The sequence below is a fragment of the Peromyscus eremicus genome, chromosome X, assembly GCF_949786415.1.
Source record: "Peromyscus eremicus chromosome X, PerEre_H2_v1, whole genome shotgun sequence".
Lineage (NCBI taxonomy): Eukaryota > Metazoa > Chordata > Mammalia > Rodentia > Cricetidae > Peromyscus > Peromyscus eremicus.
The window spans coordinates 32615411-32630478 of NC_081439.1; the positions used below are offsets into that span (position 1 = coordinate 32615411).

Consider the following 15068-nt stretch of genomic DNA (forward strand, 5'->3'; position numbering starts at 1 on the left):
GCCAAAGTAATTCAGACTTCAGGAGATTTGGCTCAGGAAATGAAGTGCCTCAGGAGAAGTAACTTCACTTCCTCACTGCTAGAAGTAAATGTCATAGAACTGAGAATAACCTTGCAGTTGAATAACATTCATGCTGAGCTCAGTAAGTATGTCAACATCTGGAAGCCCAATCAGCTAGTCACAGCTATAGAACCTGATGTCACTGAAGTTCCAGAGGTCTCCTGGATACCAAGAATCTCTCCAGCAGTGTGACTAATGAAGACAGGTCCTACATCGGTACAAATCTCAGTTGTATGGTTGCTTCTCACATTTGGAGACAAACTAGAACATTGGCCATCTCAAGGTATATAAATCTGCCCTGCTCATAGACTGAAAGACTGAGTGTGTCCAGCAAAGGCTCCTTATATAACAAAGAAAGAAAGCTTCCAAAGTGAAGACAGCCTAGCAGAAATCAGACACATTTTCTACTCGAGAACCAGCAAGAGTATAAACAGTAGGAAAGATAAATCCCCCAAGTTCAAGTCTGCCCTGCACATAGACAGGAGCTACTCTAACACTTGATCTGTTTTCACCTGTGGGGTACTTTTTAAGTACCACCCTCATATTCATAATAGCCAGAACCTGGAAACAACCTAGATGCCCCTCAACTAAAGAATGGATTAAGAAAATATGGCACGTATACACAATGGAGTACTACTCAGCAGTAAAAAACAATGATATCATGAAATTTGCAGGCAAATGGATGGAGCTAGAAAATATCATCCTGAGTGAGGTAACCCAGACTCAGAAGGACAAACATGGTATGTTCCACTCATAAGTGGATACTAGATGTAAAGCAAAGGATAATCAGACAACAACCCACAACTCTGGAGAAGCTAGCTAATAAGGAAGACCCAAAGAGGGATGCATGAACTGCCTTGGGAAGGAGAAATAGATGAGATACACAATGAATAAACTGTAGATGAGGAGTGGGCAATGGAGGGTAGGGGATAGGGGATGAAAACATAAGGGAATGGGATGGTCAAGCTGGAACAGGGATGGAGTACAAAAGCAATTAAAAAGATACCATGAGAGAGGGAGATATCATGGGGATAGAGAGAAACCTGGTGCTAGGGAAGTTGCCAGGAATCCCCAAGGATGACCCCAGCTTGGACTACTAGAAATAGTGTAGAGGGTGCCTGGACTGAACTGGCTTACCCCAGTGATCAGACTGGTGAATACCATAACTGTCATCACAGAGCTTTTCTCCAATGACTGATGGAAGCAGATGCAGAGATCCACAGCCAAATACCAGGCAGACCTCCAGGAGTCCACTCAAAGAAAGAGAAGAGGGATTCTATGAACAAGTGGATCACAATCATGATGGGGAAACTTGCAGAGACAACGAAATCAAACTAATGGGAACTCATGTAAGTTGGATCAATGTCTGTGGAGCCTGCCTGGAACTGGACTAAGTCCTCTGCATGGTGAGATGATTGTGTAGCACGATCTGCTTGGGGAGCCCCCTGGTGGTAGGATCAGAATCCATCCCTGGTGCATGAACAGGCCTATGATGGGACACACCTTGTGCAGTTTTGAGGCAGGGGGAAGGGCTTGGACTTGCCTCTACTGGATGTGCCTCCTCATGGGAAGCCTTGCCTTTTGTGTGTGGGGGGGGGCAGGTGGGGGATTTGGGAGGGGGAGGCTGGGGGGGCAGGAGGAGGGAAGAGGGGGATCTTTGATTGGTGTGTAAAATGAATGAAAATTTTTTCTTAATTAAAAAAAATGACTGCTTCTACCACAGCAGTTACAAGAACTAAGCAGCAATGGTACCTCTGTGCTAGGTGCTTTCCTGCTCTTACAACAATTTTAAAATGTGCAGGTCTGGCACACAGTAAGCACTCAATAAGAATTGGCTGTTATTAGGACAATAATTATTATTCATGTTCATTTTTTGTTGGTTGCCACATTCCTAAGTAGTGCTCACGTGGCTGACCCAAGTACAGGCAGTCATTAAGAGCTCAAATACATGTAGGTTCTTGTACAATCTACATCTACACTGATGCACATTTGGGAAGAAACAAATACTAACTCAACTGCAAAGTCCTTTATCATCCTCAGCAGAGATGGGGATTGATGGGGACTGGGGGTGAGAAGTACTATTGAAATGCTTGTTAATAATAAATTCAAAGAAATTACCAATAAAAAGAAGGTGATAGTATTGTGGTCAATGACTTGTGCCAGTCTACACTTAATATGGTAGTTGTCAGTGCCTGGGAATGATATGCTACAATAAACACTGAAGTATGACCTCCCTGCTCCCATGCTGCCATGCTGCTCCTCCTCCTCATTCTCCCTATCTTCTCCTTCCTCCTCCTGCTCTCTATCTTCCTTCTCCTTCTTCCTTGGATATTTTAAGACAGGACTTCCTTGTAGCTCAGGCTGAAAGATATCTTTATGCATTTGCCCCGAGTCTTGCAGAAATCTTTACATATTTACTATCTGAAATGACAAAATCATTTAAATTTGTTTTCCAAATCCCTTCAGTATCAATCTTTGCACAAGGAAATGCTTAAGAGAAAATTTAAGCAACAAAGTATATGGAAGGCTTGATGGCACTGATTGTCAAGTCCAAGACAGCAAATATGTGTGTTTATGCAGACATGAATTTTTATGTATATATTAAACTACTGATAAACTCAGAGTAAACATAAACTAGGTAGAACACACTTTTGTGTAACTTTTTACAAAATATATGATTCTATGTTTCAAAAAAATAGACAAATTGGTGTACCTATTTTCTAGTATTTGATAAAACAGACTTCAAAGCAAAACAAGTTAGAAGATATAGTCTCTCTATATAAATAAATGAAAGTTTATCAAGAAGATATACCAATTACAAAATGCTGCTATTCTCAATTTCATGAGACAACTGCTAATGACAAAAGGTCTGAAAGATCCTTGACACTTAAACAACAACATCACAAAATCTTCAAGCTGATTGACTACTGACATGGTGGCATATGCCTGGAATACTAACACTTGGGAAGTGTAAACAAGAGGATTTATGGGTGCATAATGATTTTGAAGTCATCCTGGGAGTCATCAAAGGGAGAGGGCATACCTGAGGGAGAGAGAGACAGAGACAGAGACAGAGAGACACACACAGAGAAATATTTCAAAGTGGAAATATATCATAGATCAAATGGACCTACAGAACACCCAACAGAAATAAAATACTCATTTTTCTCAGTTGTAATCTTTCCTCAAATGAATCAGTTTGTAAGTCACAAGCCTTAACTAATACAAAAAGATCTAAATTATTAATTATTTCTTGGATATTATGTGGTCATAAGATAATAAAACTTGAAATCAATAGCAAAAGAACCTATAGGAAATACACAACTAGTTGGAGATTGAACTGTATACTTTTGAATGACTAGTGAATCATTGAAGAAACTAGGAAAATAAAAAAATAAATAAATTTCCAGAATCCTATGAAAATGAAAGCACAAAACCTCTAGAATATAGCTAAGCTAACACTAAGAGGAAATTTTATAGCTATGAGAACTTACATAAAAAAAAACCAGAAAGCTCTTATACAACCTCATTATGCAACTCAGTGTCCTATAAAAAAATGAGAACAAGCCAAACCTAACAGAATTAGTTGTCAAAAAAATGATAGAGATCAGGACAGGAAAGGAAGACGTCAAAGTCTCCTTATTTGCAGATGACAGTCTTATACTTAAAAGACCCTACTAACTTCACTCGAAAACTTTTAGTTCTAATAAATATTTTCAACTAAGTAGTAGGAAGCAATATCAACATACAGAAACTGGTAAGTCTTCTGTGTACCAATAACAAATAAGACAAAACCCCCAATCACAATACCTCCAAAATGATAAATAAATTAAATAGGAATAAACATTACTAAAGAAATGAAAGAACTTTGCAATGAAAACTTTCAGGCACCCAAGAAGATACAGGGAGATAGAAAAACTCCCAAGGGTAATGGATTGGCAGAATCAACATTGTGAAGATGACTGTATCACAAAAAGCAACATTTCCCATGAAAATCTCAATGACATTCTTCACAGGACAAGAAAATAAAACCCTAAAATTCATATGGAAACACAAAACATCCCAAACAGCCAAAGCAATAAGAAGAATGCAATACATCACAATACCTAATTTCCAAACTATATGACAGAACTACAATAACAAAAATATCATCGTACCAGAACAAAACAGTAGACGAATGGAACAGAAAACACAGAAATAAGCCCACACAACTATGATCAGTTAATTTTTCACAAAGGTATAAAAAACATACATTGGAAAAAGGAGTCTCTTCAGCGAATTGTTTTGAAAAGACTAGACATCTACCCTAATTTGCTTTATATTAGTGATTTAAAATATTGGTTAGTGCTTTAAAATATTGACCAAAAGTAATGTGGGGGAGGAAAGGGTTTATTTTATTTGTCTAAGTTACATGTAACGGAAAAGTCATGATTAAAATTCAAGCAGAACCGGGCAGTGGTGGTGCATGCCTTTAATGCCAGCACTCAGGAGGCAGAGCCAGGCAGATCTCTGTGAGTTCGAGACCAGCCTAGTCTACAGAGTGAGATCCAGGACAGGCACCCAAACTACACAGACAAACCCGTCTCAGAAAAAAAAAAAAAAAATCAAGCAGAAACCAGAGAGAAACAATGTTTACTGGCTTGCTTCCCTTGGCTTGCTCAGTTTCCTTATACATCTTAGACCTACCTGCCCAGGAATGTACCACCTACTGTGGGCTGCGCTTTCCCAAATCAATTAGCAACCAAAAACACAAAACAAAAATAAAAAATGAACTGTCCCACAGACATATCCACAGGCCAACATATGGAGGTAATTGCTCAAGTGAGGTTTGCTTTTCCCAGGTATTTCATGCTAACTAATAAAGATAGTGATGATGATGTCCTGATAAGAATAAAATTTGATCCCTTAACTCTTATCTTGCACAAAAAAATCAATGGGAAGAAAATAAATCAAAGACTTGAAACCTTGAAACTTCTAGAAGAAAACTTTCTGAAAAAGACTGCAAAAGCACTGGAAATAATCCCCCAAATTTAAAAAAAAAGCAACGAGATCACATGAAATTAAAAAGTACCTACAAAGCAATATAAAACAATCACTAGGCTGGGCAGTGGTGGCGCATGCCTTTAATCCCAGCACTCGGGAGGCAGAGCCAGGAGGAACTCTGCGAGTTCAAGGCCAGCATGGGCTACCAAGTAAGTTCCAGGAAAGGCGCAAAGCTACACAGAGAAACCCTGTCTCACTATGCAGGGTCACTTGGCTCGGCCTGGGAGGAGGGGACTGGACCTGCCTGGACTGAGTCTACCAGATTGATCTCAGTTCGCAGGGGAGGCTTTGCCCTGGAGGAGGTGGGAATGGGGAGTGGGCTGGGGGGGAAGGTGAGGGGGGCTGGAGGGGGGAGAACAAGGGAATCTGTGGCTGATATGTAGAACTGAATTGTATTGCAAAATAAAAAAAATTAAAATAAATAAAATAAAATCACTATAGTGAAGAGACAATCAATAAATAAAGGTATCTGAAAGGCATTAGGGATGGAGTAAAAAAGAGAGCAATGGAATATGTGTGACATGAAAGCATGGGAACTGTTTGGGGGATGAACAGCTCCAGAGAGGCGAGGGGAGTGGGAGAAGGGAGTATGGGATGGGGATGAGAAAGATCAAAGTATAAAGGCATGTGTGCAAAAACTCCAGAGTAAACCCTGTTAATATAAATGCTAACTTAAATAAGGAATAATTTTAAAACTACAAAGAAAATCACTTTATAGGACACAACTGCCACAGGACTCAGGTAAAAGTCTCTAAATGTAGTCATGACAAAATGTGACCATCTTGATAGGGAAAAATCAAAGTTAATGAGAATTCCCTCCACAAGATGTATGGTGAACACCCAAAGTTAATCCTAATAGAGTCAATATGAAGCCTTCATACACTTATATTTTTCTTAATTTCAAACAGCTAATTCACTAATATTTAGCAGAATGTTTATAATACTTAGAATATTGATTAAGTAAATATCTGTAGCTGAGATTGCTATTTGTCTATGCCCATTCTCACTAACAACAGAAATACTGAATTATATATGGTAGTAATTCATAAGAAAACGATAGAAAGGCTAGTGAAGAAGCAGGAAGAGAGAATGAAAGTGAGAGTCCACAACTCCCAGTGGTAGCCAATAGATGGGGCTTCTTGGAAGTCTTTAAAGAGGTCTGATTTGTGTGGTATCAGATCTTTCCTTTTCTAGCTGCTAAAATCAGGGTTGTAAAGATCAAAGTTGCCACAGGTATCTTTGACAGATTAAAGTCAAAAATTAAGGTGCCAAAAATAATGACAAAATTGACATACCATACGTGGACTGCCATGTTCATGCTACTTCACATGAGAGAAAAAAATAAGCTTTATGTATGTTAGTATTATTTGGTTTTATTTTATATATTTCTAAGCCCTATTTTTATTAATGCTCTCTCCATATATTATTGTGTGTAAGAATATGCTGTACAGTTTCTTTTTTACTATTTCAATCTTACTGTAGCAGAAAAAATTAACCAAATATTATTATATAGTAAAAATTTAAATCTCATTATATGTTTCTAATTCATAAAACTAGATATAGATCAAACATTATTTCATTATATTCAAGGATATTTCATATCAATTTCCCTGTCCTATTAGCTTAATTGGCCATCTCTATGTTTAGCTTTGTTTTCCTACTAAAAAAAAACAAAAAGCAAAAAAATAAAAAAAATTCCAGACAAAGCCGGAATACATTATATTGGCTTCCACAGGAATTCTTGTTGCCAAGACAGCTGGTGACTATGAATGCTCCTTGGACCTTGCAGAGAAGCTTTGTGTGTACTGAGGAAAAACAGATGAGCACTCCCAGGCCTGATTTACATAAGAAGGGCAAACTTGCATTTCAAAGCCATTCTTAGTTCAAGCACCCAGTTTTAATACAGTGATAATAATATCTACTAGCAGCAAGTCCAACTTCTTCTCTAAATAGTTATGCCAGATTCCAATGAGAAGCCACTTGTCATATTGGACTAGAAGTGGTTTAAATGCAACAGTGAACTAAACCATAATTCCACACATTTTCAGACAAGAAAAAGCATCATTCTTATTGTGATGATTTGGCACCTGTGCAAATAGAGTAGAAAGTATTCCATTTTCCAACATCCATATACGCAGCATGTCTAATTTATAGTATGTAAAAGTTGGGTAAAAGGAGTCACTGCCTTTAATTAAGGTTAAAGGAATTAAAACTGCTTTTCCCTCTTCAAGTTTAAAAAAGAGTGCATCTCTATCATCTTTATCCCTCAAAGCACCTACAACTGTTTTTCAATACAACTGGTGGCAATTGAATTCTGTTGACTGTTCAGCATATTTGTATATCAAATGACTTTTATATGGTAGACATGGTTTAAGGATACAAAGATCCTCAATTGGGCTGGCACCTGATACCATATGAGCCAAAGTCTATAAATCTCTGCAAGACTTGATTTCTCAGTTATACAGGAGAAAAAACCAAAACCGAACCAAACCAAAACAAAACAGTGCTTTTTGTCCAGTCCATCTGAGTGTCACCAGACAGGTCAAATAAGGTAAACCTCTAAAATACCTTTCTGTAAGAGATTATTCTTTATTACGTATGTCTCAGTAGAGCAATATTTCTTGGATATTTTTGTTTTCAAGTTCTTGACAATATTGATTCTTGCCTTTATATATCCCCAGTGAATCTTTGTTTTCTTTGTGCAATCATATTCTGCAAGTAAGTAGTACCTTGTGACATTGTCATTGTGTCTATTCTATCCATGCTAAAATTCCCACATCCTGTGGTCCTTTCTACCCTAAGAAAGGATTTCAGACTTTCTCCTTACATAATTGCTTTTTCTAATACCAAGGAAGCTCACAGAGTTAAGCAGAGACCTCTTAGGTATCTTCTGCAGGGGGCCTTGGTATTCAATAGTTCAAGGCTATTGGCAGAGGATAAGAAAAAAGGCAGGTGACCTCTATGGGTTCCCAGCCTCCTCACATGATATTTTTGTAAATGGATTCAAAGGCATCATAAATTACATATCTAGAGCAGCTGGAGATTTTTTTCCCTGGGCTGGATTTAATCAGTACATCTTTGTTTGAATAGCAGAGAGTTTCAGACCTCTGGCATACCCATATGCAAACGTGAATGCAAATTTCAAAACCAAAAGAGGAACTTGTATTTAGAGTTAAAACCATTTGGACTTATTCACAGCCCAGAATACATGGGAACTCAACTTGCATATATCTTAAATCAAGGCCTTGTTTCATTTTTTTTTTGGCTAACATAATAAACAATTATATGACTCAGAAAACTGTAGAAACAGTTCCCTTAATATCCCAACTGTTCTTTTTACAACATTTTGAAGTATAGTAACTAGTTTAAGAAAAAACTCAAGCACATCAGCAATATAATAAAGTTGTGTTCCATGATACTATAGCTACCCATAAAAGAATGGTATAACATGCCCTCATAATTTAAAATTTAAAATTAGGAAAGCCAGAAAACATTTAAAGCCACTTTTCCTCATTTTCCTGTGGGAGAAAACCCAGAGATTAAAAATGCTCATTATCTTAGAATCTGTTTTAGTTAGCATCTATTGATTATGACAATGCAAAGGATAAGATAGCCAAACCAGATACACATGATTTATAGATGCTACCCATTAATATGCTTTGCTAATAATTTCAAGGGTACAGGGACTCAAGAGACATAGATGAAGCCAGGAGGGGTTCAGAATATTATAAAAAGGATGCATGGGCCCTATGATCCTATATTAAACAATATTCTTTGGCCTGCAGTACAAGATGAGTACTTCAAGTCAGATATGCTGTCACTTCAGAGGTCAAGGACTGTCTGTATTTGCAACCAGATGGGTATAAATCTTGCATAACATTTTCCAGGGAGTCATGTTTCATATAGTCATATACAATAATTGAGTTTACCATACATGATCCTAGAGACACCCTGTCAAACAATCTATAAATATGAGTCCTTTTCCTTGTAAACACTATTAGTTTGTCAGGAGATCTTTATTAACATTTTTATAAGGCAATTGAGCAAGGTTATACTCCATGTTCCCCCGTGAATATTCCCTCAGCAGCAAGGAAAAAAAAATGAATTGTATACCAGTGCTGAACTGTTGTTTTCCCAGAACATTAACCATGTTCCAGGTATGATTCTTCAATTCTTTTAATGTGCTGCTTCTCGTGTGCAATAAAAAGCCTCTCAACCCTATTTAACAAACACTGGCATTCCATTTTCCAAATAAAAAATTCAGACAGGAAAAGATTATACAACTTGTTCAAATACCCACAGTTAGGATGAAAAGTGTACAAGGGTTTAAATCTTAGTATACTGGTAGGCCTTAAACCCTATGTTCCAAGGCATGATATGGTTCATAGCTGGGACAGCTGAACTTCCTGTGAGCTTCCCTTTGATTATGCTCACATTGATTCTTCATATTATACACCTAAGCTTAACAGAAACAACTCTTTGAAGTTCCAACCTTTTCAACTGCAATGAATTAAACACAGGTGAAAATTAGTTTATGCTCCTTTCACCAAGAGATGGCAACTGCTTTCTCATTTCCTGTCTCTGAGCAAACCTGACAGTTTTCACAAATAATTAAAAGGATGGAAGTGACATTCTTCTAGTATCGATCCTAACATTTTTTTTAATACTTAGAAGCTTCCACCTTGGTCTCTAGAGGCACTGAACTAGCCATAGAATATATGTGATGACCATGGTGAAGAAAACATTGGGAGATACGTTGAGGAAAAGAAGGGAAAATGATCCAACCAATGTGGGGTTTACACTCAGGCCTGCTGAGGTGCTAGGCATGAGAGTACTTTCAGTGAACTTTTCAAACCAGATTAACTACTAGTTGACAATCACTGAGTAATGATTTCAGTCAACAACTCATGGATAAGAATTCTGAACCAGCCAAGCCCTGGCTGAATTCCTGACTCAAAAAACTCAAAAAGTAGAAAGAAAGAAAGAAAGAAAGAAAGAAAGAAAGAAAGAAAGAAAGAAAGAAAGAAAGAAAGAAAGAAAGAAAGGAAGAAAGAAAGAAAAAGAAAAAAGAGAGAGAGAAAGACACGGCCCTGTTCCCCACAAGTTGCTAAATTCATAGAAAAGAATCCCAAGATTAGGAGAGATGGTATGTCTCAAGGAAAAGTTAAATATATAGAGAGAAGTGTTATTTCTTTTAAAACCATCATGTGTAACTTTTTTTAAAATAAAAGTAGAAATGATTTTATTATTTAGTAAATTGTACACTTTTGTCTTGAAAATTAAGGGCATTCAAAGGCCTAAGTGTTTTTGAAAGCTACTTCATAATTGAGTTCGCACAAATCCAAAGCACAAGCAATGACCATGGGTGAAACTTTGAAAGAGTGCCACACGTTTTTGTTTTCAAAGTGAAACTCTGTGGGTGGTTTAAATTATACCAAATCACATTTAAACTGATGTAGCTATGTTGAAATTAGACACTCCACTCCTGAGATTCTCAAAATAAAAACAAGCCAGTATTTCTCTGGGCACAGATATAGGTATTAGCAGCCAACAAACATATCTGGGTTTTTTTGTTTTGTTTAATCTTTTTCAAGAATAAACATTCAGGCATATCAGTGATTATCACTTAGTATAAAAGTTATAAGCACATAATCCATATTCATAAGGTGAAAAATTAAATATAGATTTGCATATCACTGTAACTGGTAATTGTAGGTACCCAGTTTTAAAACTACAGTAATATCGAATTCTATAAGGGCCAAGTTGTTACAACAGGTTGAAAGATTACAAGAGACAGAGCATCAGGGAGTTTGCTGTGAGATTGTGTCTCCTAGTAATATCAGAGCTACACCCATAAAGCCTTACCAACATGGCTGCCTAAATGTGACTGAACAATGACAACAACAATAGATAGGCCTCAATCCTATAAAGAAAAAATCTATAGGCAACTAAGGAATGTTGAAACAGGAGACATAGTCATTCCCAGAGAAGAGAACACAGTTGTTCATCCAATACTAAATGGTCAGCCCTAAAAACACACCTATATTGAGGGGATAGATTATAGGTAACTGTAAGTGATCACTATGTTTCATATCTTTTCATATTTTTCTTTAGCCTAAAATGTATTAGGCTTCATTATGGAACTGAAATCTTGAATAGTAATGACTACCTTACTATTTTAGGTTCATACACTAAAAATATGGTCACATTCTCTAAATGACAGATATTGTGGTCACATTAATTCATTTCATAGAACTCAACATCTAGTCTTACGTAGCACTCCTCTATCTTCAAAGTGAAATTGTAGCTTTTAGAAGTACAAATTTCAGGATTTTAATATTGAACTCTTAATTATTCAGTATTGCTATTTTCAGGATTTTAAAGTTTATGTGTTTCAACATTCATGATTGTGCAATTAGAAATTTAGAGATTATATATTTTTGGTCTATGACCCCAAACATGACCCTTTAACATAAAACCTTCAGCTCTAATATATCATATGCATGCAAGATAAATATGACCAATAGCAGTATAAAAATTAAGCACATTTCTCTAATGGAAGAACACAAATAACAGATATCTAGTAAATCTTACTTATCACAGAAATTATAAAGTCATTTTTATCCATCTGGGATTTACTGAGTATAAACTTTTATAGTGTTTCAACTATAAATTGTTACTCCAATATACTTCTCACAGTTTCCCACTAAGTTATACATCAAAATTATCCATTAACCAGGTGAGCAAATACAAATTTCAAGAAAGTAAATGACTTAGGTACCATTAAGCAGCAACCAAGAGCACTGTTCTGATTGTTTTATTTATGCTGCTATAACAAAATATGTGAAATAAAATATGTAATTTATAAGGAAATGAAATGATACCTTGTGGTGATATTTTGTGTATGCTCTAACAAATAAAGCTTGTCTGAAGATCAGAGGGAAAAGCCAGTCACTAGTTAGCCATAGAGGCCAGGCAGTGGTAGCACACAACTTTAATCCCAGCACTTGAGATCTCATGCCTTTGCTCCCAGTACTTGGGAGGCACATGTCTTGAATCCTAGCACTAGGGAGGTTGAGACAGGAAGTGATATGGCTGGGTGGAGAAAAGGAATTCATGGCAGGAGGAGATAGGTGCTCACTCCTTTCCTCTGGAGAGTTGGTAAGATGAGAGATGGCTGTGGCTTGATCCTTTGTCTCTCTGATCTTTCAGCATTTACCCCAACATCTGGCTCTGGGTTTTTATTAACCCCAATTAGGATTCATGCTACATCTGGCACCCAATGTGGGGCATGAATTCATGAAAAAGCCACTTGCCTGTGGCTTTTCAGCCACTGGCTCAGGCCAGAGCTAAATGTAGCTGTAGTCACTACCCCACCAGCTAAGGAGTTAGCTGGAGTTAGCAGGAATTAGCTGCTTTTGCACATTCCCCTGTGTAGACAGCTGGCTCTTTGGCTTCTTCCCTGTCCCAGTGGGTTGTAGTTTTCTCTGGACCCCCTCCTCGGGCTGATGCCACACTAGATAACTGCCTCACTTCACCATCGTCTGAATTATCATTGTCAGCAGAGTTGGTGAGTCAATTGAGATTTCTTAAAGGGGAGAATTAGCTTTAAACAAAGACACACAGAGAGACTTTTTTCCACATTAAGAACTAGGAAATATTATTACAATGGAGGGAGTTAGGTCTCCATTTGATAATACACTAGATGGTTTGAAAATGGAGCAATTAAATTAGAGAATAATTAATGTAGATGGAATTTATGTAATATCAATTATAAATATTTGTTTGATCTTTTTGTCTTGTCATTAAAAAAGTTGGTCAATATGAGTGCTAAGATAAAAGTTTTAGAAAAACTTGTTAAACAGATCATATAAATATTCAGAGCCAGACAGAGGAATTTAAAGCAGAACCAATCATAGCATTGCATTATAAGGTTACAGAGAAACAACCTAAGGCTTTCAAACAGCCAACCTTAATTTATCCAATGACCTTACAGAGACTGCCAAATGATATATATTCCCAGACTGTGTAAGAGCGGAACAGACTCCTCTGCAAATGTTAGAATTGAGGAAATTCAAGGAAGTGATAGTCTCATATGGCATGCATTCACCTTTTGTGAAGCAGATGTTAAACTGGTGGTCAAATTATAATAGAATTATTCCTCAAGACTGGAGAGATTTGGTTACAGCAGTCTTGGAGCCTGGTCATCAATTGTAATGGAGGACCTGGTAGAAAAATGAAGTTAAGACCATTGAACAATAAAGTAGGGCTAGAGGTTTAGAAATCTCCCACAACCAACTTTCCTGAAGAAGGATATCATGCTAACATAAAAAGGTAATCTCTATATGATGACCACACCCTGGCTTTATGCCCCACAGCAGTCTTGAATGCTTGAGACAGAACTAAAGAAGTGGGAAAGAAAATTGAGTCATTTATTAAAGTTAAACAGAGCCCAAAAGAAACCTTCACTGATTTCTTACAAAGATTGACTTCAGCAGTAATAAAATGATTCCAAATTTGGAAGAGAGACAAATAATAGTTGAATATCTGGCTTTTAAAAATGCTAATGCACAATGTAAAGGGTAATTGGGCCATTAAAGGCAAGATCAGCACCCTTGGAGGAATGGATCTGAGATACCATCAATATTGAATCTCATAACCATGATGATGCTTGGATAGGAGAGGTAATTTCCAGGGGTTTGAAGAAAAATCAAAATGTCAAATGTTTCGATTGTGGTAAACAAGGTCGCCTAAAAAGGGACTGCAAACAGGGCATGACTAGAAGCAATTTTTTATCTAGAAATAATCGGATCAGAAGGCCCCTCTTTTCTGGATTATGCAGAAGATGTGGTAAAGGCAGGCATTGGACTAATGAATGTAGATCAACAAGGTACAGACAAGGTAACCCTTTGCTATCAGGAAACACCTTGGGGAGCCTCTCACAGGCAAAAAAAAAAAAACCTGTTTCATTTTACCAGAGACATATGCTGGAGCATTGTTGGTCTTAATTTGTACAGATATACCCATGATGGCCATAACTTCTAGCAAATGTGTGATTACAGAATCAGCCTTTTCAGAACTCATAGCAGTCACCCATTAAAATCCTGAATAGATATCAATGGTATGATGTATGTATTTCAGTTTTCCAAATTCTACAAAATGAAACACACCCATCTTCCAGATTTCATTCCTTTGAGTACCCTTTGGGATACTTCCTGCATTTAGTGGAGTTTGGTTGTATAAAGAACAAGTAGGACATTTCCTTGGTTTGTTGCCAAGTAATGGAAAAATCCCCTTTCAAACCCTTGTTATTGACATGTTGTTTTTCAGGAGAATGAAGGCATCCAGCTAAGGAATCTGAAGACCCTTGGACAAATGAGACATCTGAAGAAATGGGACAAATCATCCAGCAAAAAAAAATGTCCCAAGAAAAAGAGTAAATTGGCCTCTTAGCATATCACATCTCCAACATGACAAAATTTCATAAATCTTCCCAAATGTTTGTTTCTGCTGTTCTCTACAGACATATAATGCAAATGGTCTTTTTGTAGTCCCAGTCCAATTAAATATTAAAGCTGGATTTGAAGTTGGAATGTGGCTCTCTCCTTCTCTAAACCAAAGCATGCTTGTTAAAATAAAATCCAAAATCTCTGTCTCATGTCAAAAGAGCCACCTGATATGAGATAGAAGAAAAACAGAAAATTAGGGATTATTTTATTTCCACTAATCTCATAATCCTTTGATATTATTTTAACACTTTGGAGCTTTTTTTAAAGTATAAATATTATCCCCAAACTTATAAGATTAATATATATATACATAGACATTTTAAATTTTTTGTCATGGTATTAATATTCATATAGAATACCAATTCTAGAAAAAGGCTACATCTAGCTTCCTGTACATGATTTCAGGTTCGAGTCTCTATCAGATAACTAGGAATTAAGTTTTTGTACTCTGGACAC

The 15068-nt window shown here is 36.8% G+C and overlaps 1 long non-coding RNA gene across 1 annotated transcript; it reads left to right on the plus strand.

The window, feature by feature from the left end:
* The first annotated feature begins 229 nt into the window (after positions 1-229).
* On the plus strand, positions 230-14696 carry LOC131899855 (uncharacterized). Its single transcript, XR_009376134.1, has 3 exons — positions 230-343; positions 1239-1409; positions 14434-14696. It is a non-coding gene; the product is annotated as an uncharacterized LOC131899855 (long non-coding RNA).
* The last annotated feature ends 372 nt before the right edge of the window (positions 14697-15068 follow it).